The following is a 9,928-nucleotide window of genomic DNA, read 5'->3' as shown; positions in this document are numbered from 1 at the left end:
TTGGACTTACCTAAGACAAAGTGCCCTCCCTGCCTCTCTCCTCATATGAATTACATCACAGCACTGTAACTTCTTGGCCTGCATCGCAGTTTCATGACCTCTTTTGAGATAAGCCTTGCCTGACCAGACCGACGCTGTCTCCTTCATTCAAAGTGTCTTTTGATTTTATTTCCTGAATGCAGCCTTTGCATATCAGAGAACAAATTAAAACATTGCCTAAGAACACAACTAACTTCACACAGGAAATTGTATTAATTTTAGTGCTCCTCTGACTTTAATTTTTGGAAATTTTCTGAAGCTCAAACCTTAATGTTTTTTCTTGTATGAGGCAATTTTTCCGCTTAATGGTGAGTGCTCAAGAAAGAAAAGTATGTAATAATACAGTGGCATTTTCAAATTAGCTTATTTTATTAGTTAGGCTTTGGCAGAAAAAGTACAGAGATTCAATCAACATGTAGGTGCTTCTGAACTTTCAAATACATGTGTGAGGCTCTTTTTATCATTTATTTTCTTATTTTTACTGTAAAAAATTGTAAAACATATTTAAGGGAAAAATTCATTCTGCTTCTGCTCACAGAAAACCAAGGTAAAATTCCTTATAAACTTTCTTTTATATGTAACTGTATTTTAGTTTTGAAAAAAAATGTAAGATCATGTCATGTGCTAAGTCCCATCTTATAGTTTCTGTAGCAAATGTACCATGATGTCTTTCTATTGTGTCTGTGCAAGGATAAGAAATATGCTATCTAAACTATGGTTAGTTTTGAATTTCCTGCTGTTGTAAATTAATTGTCAACAAGGGACTATTGCTCTTTTTAAATGACATTGTCATAACAAATGCACTTGGATTTGCTACTATAAGTTGGTGAGTTAAAAAAATAGACAACATTTATTTCAAATAAGTCCTCCTTTTCTAATACTCAAATACACCAAGAGTGTGTAATAGTGCTGGTTGATCCTATCTTCTTTATAGTAAGACCTACCTTAATTGGGATATAAGAGCATAAGTCAAGAATAATATTAGGTCAGTATAATACTGTGTATTACTGATTGACCCTATTTTATTAAAACAGGAAAATAAAACTTCCCTCACTGATAACAAGGATGTTATAGTGACACATGAAACAATTGCATCATCTTTTCCAATGCCGTTTATTGTCGTTGCTGAAGTTCTTAGATGAACAGATGCTGCCAGACAGCAATTGCTGGACTCAGGTATACACTACTGGAGGAGTCGACAGGCACGTATTTACATTCCCAAATAGGATATATTAATAAGTAAAGGTCTTTGCATTTATGTTCTGAAGAGATAGATAACTCTATGGAAGCAGGTATCAATACAGAGAGCATGTATACCACCACACAGACAGCATCAAGTTTTGGACTTATGAGGTACCGTTTGAATCTCTTCCTCTAGCCCAGTTAAGAAAAAGAACCCTTGAAGCATCCCTGGGCTGACCACTCTGTATTTCCTCCCAACCAACTCCACATCTTGCCAATAATCTTATCATGACAGAAATGACCCTTCCCTAAATACACTAGGAAACCTCAGTCCCCTTGGCATCGCGGAAGCACTGCCAACCATCTTAGAGATTTTATTGCCTCCTACTTCTTAGATGGTGATGCAAATAGCTCTTCAAAGACACATAATCAGGGCATTTCATGGTTTGTAAGGAACTTTTACTACCATTTTCATTTTGTCTCCACCAAAGCTATCTAATAGGGCCAAAGTCCATAACTAGATTTCAATACATTGAAGCCGTAAGTTTACAGAAAGGCTGATGAAGCCAACATCACCCCTCTCCCGTAAGTCAGCCTTGAGACATGCATTCACAAAAGCGAGGATATGGGAATGCCTTGCAGAGGTGTTTTTATTTTCTCAGCCTCTTTTCTATGTACTAGTGCTGCCCACGGCACTAACAGTACTTATAGGATGCCACATACATAGACATCTAACCTCATTATGTGCTATTTTATCCACATAAGTGCACATGTGTGCATACAAAGTTGTGTTTTCATGCATATCAGTATCATTTTCTTGTTGAAATATAGAAAAATAAAGGGTCGTTTGTGTCTCTTACCTAACTGCTTTGGCAAGCAGATGTGAAGCTTTTTAGTTTTATTTCTTTAGAATTCTGAAACGTCCACTCCAAAAAAAAAAAAAAACAGCATAAATCTGAATATCATTCTTAAAATAGAACTTCTGTTCATACTTCTGTTCTGAACTTCACTTTTTTTCGTGAGAGCTATCATTATTACTCTTTTGCTTGTTCCCTGTGCCCTTAGTATAGTTTTATGGTTCCATTTAATTTTTTCTAACATCTTAAAGAACATCCTGAACTCCAGGTTTTAATATGCTCCCCTAGTTACAGTGAAAGATGCTCAAAGTAGCTTTAGAATTGTTATTTTTATTTTCAATTATTTTGTCTGGTTTGGTCTCATTATCAGCGTTGAACATTTTAAATGCTTAATGTATATTTCCCTTTTAAAGCACAGATTTCCTTTAGTTATGGTGAAGAATTATGGACTTATGACTGTTTCTGAAGGACTATATTATTGTAATAAAATAGAGGAAATCAGTGGGGGAAGAAAAAAAGGGGGAGCCCAGAGTTTTTGGAACTGTATCATAAAATACATAAATTAAGTAATGATCAGAAAGAGAAAGTTAGAAACGCAAGCTTCGCCACTGATAACCATAACTAAAGAAAATCTGTTTTAGAAGGGAGATATACATTAAGCTTTTAAAATGCTCACTGCTGATAAAGACACCAAGTCAGACATCCCGTGGTTAACCCCAGAGCTGGGACACAAAGTTATTGTAATTTCTAAGCACAACTACCATCTAGTTCCTGCATCAGAATCCTGTTGATTCATTGAACTCAATTGAATCTTCCAATATTTTTAATCCTTTTTCACTTGCCTGTGAAAAGAATCTTTAAGTCCTTACAGACTCTTTGAAGCTTATCAGGTCCAGCATCTTGATCTTGGTCAATTCTTTGCCAGTTATTTTTCTTTCTTCCTTACAGCCTGATGCCTTACTGACATCTCAGAATCTCTTCTCCCTTCTCAGAATCACCCCGTGACAACTGCCCTTTAACTCAACACTTCTTGTTTGGGTTTACATGTTTTTAAAGATTTATTTTATCTTTATTGGAAAGGCAGATTCACAGAGAAAAGGAGAGACAGAGCTCTTCAATCTGCTGATTCACTCTCCAAGTGGCTGCAATGGCTGAAGCTGAGCCAATCAGAAGCAAAGAGTCAGGAACCTCTTCCGGGTGTCCAAGCAAGTACAAGACCCCACGGCTTTGGGCCATTCTCTGTTACTTTCACAGGTCAAAAACAGGGAGCTGCATAGGAAGTGGAGCAGCCTGAGAACTAACCGGGGCCCACGTGAGATGCTGTCACTTAACGGCAGAGCATTAGGCAGTTGAGCCATGTCTCTGTCCTCTTGAGTTTATATTAACATGTTACTTCTGCAATTTGTGTTTATAGGGGGCATCAACTTGATTTGGTTGAAAATGTGAAGGGGAGAACCTGAGAGACATATAATATAATATAATATAATATAATATAATATAATATATGTATATATATTTCAAATTATAATAATCAGCTGTCATATGCACAAGGGAGGAATTTACTAATCAGGAAAGAAAAAAAGAGAAATCGATGGATGATACCATCATGGACCGTACTCAGTGCAAACTCACCTTTTCAGAATCTCTAAATCCTCAATCATGTTGTTGATCTCATGAAATTCTTGACTTGAGTGGAAGACTTGCAGCGGCAAGCCCTGTCTCTGCATGTGGGTTGACTAGAAGGGAACTATGCCAGCAGGTAAGGAGGGCTGACAGTAGACAGCAAGGAATACAGAATAATTTCACACTTGAACCATCGATGGGACAGTCATTACGAAGTATAGCCATCTCTTCAAGAACTTGGAGGTGGGAGGGAGTAGCTGATATCTGGATCACACATACTGTTTTACTTGCCATTTGTAACACACCCTCCTCTCACCCTTCACACCTTTGCCTGGAATGTCCTCCTCCCACCCCTTAACTATGCAATCATCTCTGAGGTACTTTTCACCACACCTAAAGCTTCCCACAGTCTCCCTCCCTGTCTTTCTACCAATTCACCCTTGCTATTTCCAGTTTTGTTTCAACTTATGCTTTGTACACATTCTCCTATTGTGGATCATAAAAGGTTGAGATTATCTGCTTACATTTCTGCTACCTCCATTGAGGTAGGAGCTTCTATATAGACTACAAGTGTCTATGAGTGTCTCTGTGAGCGTATGTATATAAATATTTTGCCCATGACTTGTTGAACAACTTTACTTTTCAAACTCTCACTGTTTATGAGGCAATATGTACAAAGGATGAATCAGATCTGAGCCTTGCCCTTCACATCTCAGACACTTTAGAGAAGCAAAAAGGATATCTACTCTCCCATTGAAGAAACTTCTCCTTAGCAACTAATGTATCATGCCCACCCTGAGTGATAGACTGGGAGTGTATATAATTCCTGTCCTGAAGTAGCTTATACAAAAGATTGGGGGAAAGCTGATGACAGACCAGTATTCTCAGTGCCACAGAAACTCACACACAGTCCTAACTCAGACCATATGAGAGACAGACGTGTCCATGGAAATGTGCAAGAAATTAATTTCAAGTGACCTATAAGCTTTCAAGATTTCTGCAGTCAGTATTCCCATCTTTATCAATTATTTTACTTATGTATTTGTTACAGAATCTCCTTTAAAAGTTGTCATGTTATATGGGCAGGTAAGCAGACTTCTTCCCTTCATAAGGGTAACAATAGTTAAAGAGGCTCTAGAATGGCTTTGGCCCTGGTCCTGCTGAGAATCCCCATTCAGCCTTTGATGTCCCAGCAATCCTGGTCAGCTTGAACTTGCATTGGTATTGGAAGAAAACCTGAGTTTAACACCCAGGACCTCTCCCTTGGGCTTCCAATCTGGGGACAGTCTTGTCCATTTGGGATACCTTGCTGAAGGTAAGATGGAAAAGGCCCTCCGAGTCTATGGGGAAACCCTCATAGGATTAGATGCTCAAGCTTCTGGGCACTGGTGACAAATCAGTCAAATCCTGTTGTCACTGAGTAGGAAGGAAATTTAGGGATAATTTAACAACTTCTAAACTTGAACAGTTTCTTTCCTACTGAATAAAGCCCTCACAATCCCAGACCAATGGGACTGTACTGATGGAAATGCAATGGTTGAACAGATGCCCCACCTGTTTAGTCCCATGGTCATTGGCAGTAATTTCTATGAATACCATTTGCAAACTCGCCAGTCCAGCAGTGCTCCTTTTGTAGAACAACCTCCTGTGAAGGAAGAGGACAAGGGGACGTGACTTTCTCAGAGCCCTGTTTTTCAGCCTGGTACCATATCCTCCCAAATGCTCCTGTAAGTCACATCCCTGGGAGAAGAGCCTGGGCAGAACTGAGAGGGGAGACTCTTCAGCAACTCCATTTTCCCTCAGGACACAGAAAGGCCCTGCTGGCGTGTTATCACCAATGTACAAAATGTGAAAGTGTGGAGACTTGTTTGCCAATTTTCTTATCTCAACTGGCACAGAAGCAGGCTTGTTGGAGAGTTAAGAGGTGTTAGAGTATTGTTGTTTATCTACCGCATATCCCTCGCCTGTTCTCAGAGAGACTCAGGAAAGGCTGCACACATAAATTCACATAAATTACCTTTACAAAATGTCAAAATTAAAAGTAGGTTTTTATTTTAGGTATGTGCTTTGAGGATGTTAACCCTTTCATACCGGTGGAGATGTCGCCATCAGAAAACACATCAGAAATTATGACTACAGCCCTGGCCTCAAGAACTAACTTCTGTGTTCCCTTGTCACTCCTGATCCTCATTGCCCCTGCCAAAGGGGAGTAGTTCCTGTTCATAAATCCAAGATTTCTTTGTTCCCAATTTGCTCACATATTGAGCATACAGTATATCTGCTACAAAACTGGTACTCACGATGGCATTTTTAAAAGCATTTTAGAGCAGATTTAAATTTACAAAGCAAAAATTGTGAGGTTGCAATACAAAGAGTTCTTCTACACCAGTTATCCCGCTTTCCTATCATAAATATCTCATATTCATAAATTGGAGAATATTCACAAATTAATGAATCACACAATCTTTATTGTCTTTATTCATGTTTTAATTAACTAAGAGCTCAAGGGTACAGCTAGCCTCCTTGAGGCTCCATTTTTTTATTTATCACAGGTGGATGTGATGGTTTGAATATTTGTGTCCACTTCTAATACTCATGTATGAACTAAATCCCATGGCACCAGTTTTAAGAGGTAGAGCCAAATGCTCCTCACTGGGGAATGGAAGAATTCTCTGCACACCCCTCCTGATATAGTCCTACACCTCAACGGTTGTCATATGCCTGGCTAGAGTTATAAGCTAGTTTAGACTATGCTGAAATCAGCCAGGTTCAGCAGAACTATGCCTCAATGCTATGGACTACTAAATACTAAAATGAGGATAGACACAAGACAGCTGAATAGTACCCTATAGCTATTTTAAGGTGTATAGAAGCTGGTTATATATAAACCAAAACCAAAATGTCAATGAAGTAGTCACAGGATGAGGTTGAGAGCTTGCATCTTGTAACATATTGATTACTCAATACCATGACAACTAATTCCATAATGTTGTAAATTGTCTTTGATGTTAAGTTGGGGCTTTTCTTGACCAGGATGATATTCTGCCAGCTCTACCTCCAGATCAGAGATCTCCCCAAGAAACTGTTGATTATATCTGGACAATTAGATGCTCGACTCTGCTTGCAATGAAAGACTCTCAACTGAATTTGATTTGTAATACTGCAACAAGGTGGAGGAATCCACCATAGGGGGAGAGTATGGGGAGGGGTTGAGGGAATCCCAGAACCTATGAAACTGTGTCACATAATGCAATGTAATTAATAATAAATAAATAAACCAGAAAAAAAGAGGTAGAGCCACCAGGATGCTGTGCCCCCATGTTTGTAATGTAAAAGGACCTTGAGAAAGGATCATAAGGAATTAGATAGGCCCTTTATACCCATTCCTCCCATTCTGCCATATGAGGGGACTGTGTTCAGTCTTCTAGAGAACACAACATTTAAAGCACCTCATTTAGAGAAGGAGAGATGAGGCCCTCAGGACAGCAAATCTGATGATGTTTGATATAGCACTCCCCAGCTGTCAGAATGGGGAGAAAGATTTTCTGTTGTATGTCAATGACCTGTTCTCTGATAGTTCAGCATAACAGGATGAAGGGATTGAGACAGTAGGAGTTACAACAGATGAATATTTCCCAACGAGGTAGCTTGTTTTTCCAAGAATCCTGAGTTAAAGTCATGGCGATGCTTAAGAAGCTGCTGGTTTCTAATACTTGTTGAGTATCACAAAGGTCTAAAATAGGGGGAAAAGATATCCCACATGACTTTTTTGCCTCCAGCTCATGTCGGAGGAAATGAAGGAAACAAGCGAGGGAGTGGCTATACAGGCTGAACAGGAAGATCGGCAAGGACAGGAGCCTGGAAGGGCATGTTGGAAAGCAGGGGAAGAAGGGGCTTGCAATACTGAAAAACGGTGAATAGAGTTTCCCCATGGAGCAGCTCCTCAGTAATGTATCACTCCTGCGTTCATCTTCTGAATTAGGATGCATTTTGCTATTCCTGAGCTGTTCTTCATTAAGCTCTTTTGAGAGGAGAAGATCTCCCAACTCCTCTTTCTTTGCCCTCAACTCATGTCCCCATCACTCAGGGCAAGAGGTTGACATTTTTTTTTCAAGCACATTCTCTTCCCAGAGAAACACATATCTACTGGGCACTGGCTGTGCTGGATCTGTCTCTGATGCTGAAAAATGAGAAGGGATCATCTTAAAGAATATCATTTGTCTATAGAACAGAAGCATTTTCGTGGACTATAACTCTTGATTTTTTTCTCCTGATTTTAAAATTTAGTTAAACATTTATGAATTCCTACACGTTCTGTAAAATCTGTGTTTTCATATGCAATAGCATCATCCATTGGTATTGATGGGGGCAGGGCTGGCGATGTGGGAGAAGCTAAGACTATCCCTGCTTCCTGCAGGCTGTATTTCTGATCCAATGGCAGATCAACCTCAGACATTTGCCATTAGTTCCCAATTTCTACCTTTTATATATTAATACCCACCCACCCCCACCCACAGACACACACCACCATCATCAAATTTGCTTGAGGAAATCTTAGCAAACAATGGTTCTTTCCAGTTCTAAATGATTCTCCATGGATCTGTTGCAAGGTATCATTTCTCTTTGTGAAAGCCCTTGCTTTTGGTAGGTTATGTTACTGGCATTATGACACTTTTAGTATTTCAGTGCTATTAGTATATTTCTACAGAGATAGAAAGACACTTTTAAAAATTATTTATTTAATTGACAGAGAGTGATAGAGAAGGGAAAGTTAGAGAGAGTGATATTGACAAGGTCCTTGGGTATCTAGCTCAGAGTTTGGAAGCCACACCTCCCCTGCCTATGCTATTGTTTGCCCATCTGTGAGACAAGTGGCATCACTTATCACCTTTTGTTACCTAGAATCTGTTACTATGTTGCTGTGTAATGACTTCCCTCTCCCTGCCCTGCCCCCTTAAAGCCCTGTGCTTGGAAGGGGCACACTCTCCCTAGAGTTCTCACTTCCTGGCTCTTGCTCTCTAAGTGGGATGCCTCACGGCATACTTCACCACTCTGGCCTCTCAGGCGCAAGCTTACTTCCTGTGGACAGACTCTGAAGACTCAATGTAGCAATCTCTGTTTTCCTTACCTTTTCTGGCTTACTCTCCCTGAATATGGCCCATTTATATCTGCAATCCTCACCCTTTGAATGAACTTTCCCTTTTTCTTAAGACATGTCAGTATTGGTGCTTAAAATCCTCTTTAAGTAAGACATTAAGAACCTAGGGAATAAGTATTTGAGTCAAACCTAGATTACAAGAGTCTCTTTCAACTGCTGTTTCACAATCCTGAAGTCCATCAAATTATGGCTGGGATAAGCTTAAGCCAAGGACCAGGGACTCCCCATTCTGGTAGCCTATGTGGTAGCAGGGGCCCAAGCACTTGAGCCATCATTTCAGGCACATCAGTGGTGGCATAATGCACTGTGTCACAATATATGCCCCAAAGAAGGACCATTTTTACTGATTTTTGGATCAATGTGCTATATGTGCAGAGGTGATCTGAAATGGCATAAGAAGTTGAGACACACAACGTTTTCTATGCAGACATTGTTAAAGATGTTACATTCATTGCCCTTCCAAGACATCCAGCCGTGGGAACAGGGCTGCATTCTCTTTGGGATAACTGGGCTCAACTTTCCCAGCACCTATGGCTGTAACAATTTAAATGAGGCTGAATTTCCTTCTTTCCTGGATCTCAAACAGCTTGGTTGCTGTGTGCTGTGCTTCCCCAAGTGTTTCCAGAGAAGACAGCCTGAGGGAGAGGAAGTGGTGCTAATTAAATCCTCCCTCTGTTTTCCAGGCACAGGAGCCTTCGCAGATGTCTGTTGTTAGGAGCGTGTTCACAGAGTGAGCAAATACAGAAGCAGGCTTTCCTTCCCCAGTGACACAAACCTGCCTTCATAGGTTACCGGCAACTTTTAGAAACATGTTTCCAACACCTGCTGTGATACAAGTGGCAAGCCTACTTAAGAAAAGCAGGCAGAAGCCAGCAAGGTCAAAGGCCTCATGAATCTCTTCTTTCTCACACAGCCCCAATTTATCCTGTCTTTGCACTCCTCATCTAGATACAAGCCAATTTCTGCCGTTGTCTACCTATCTTTAGATAAATATTACTTGCAAACTTACAGGAAAGTTTGTGCTATAATACAGCACAGTGGAGGGCATGGATGGCTATCCTTCCAAGCA

Source organism: Ochotona curzoniae, unplaced genomic scaffold (genome assembly GCF_017591425.1).
Source record: "Ochotona curzoniae isolate NIBS_2020 unplaced genomic scaffold, NIBS_Ocur_1.0 scaffold_2587, whole genome shotgun sequence".
In the NCBI taxonomy this organism is placed as follows: domain Eukaryota; kingdom Metazoa; phylum Chordata; class Mammalia; order Lagomorpha; family Ochotonidae; genus Ochotona; species Ochotona curzoniae.
This window is presented reverse-complemented; position numbering follows the sequence as displayed.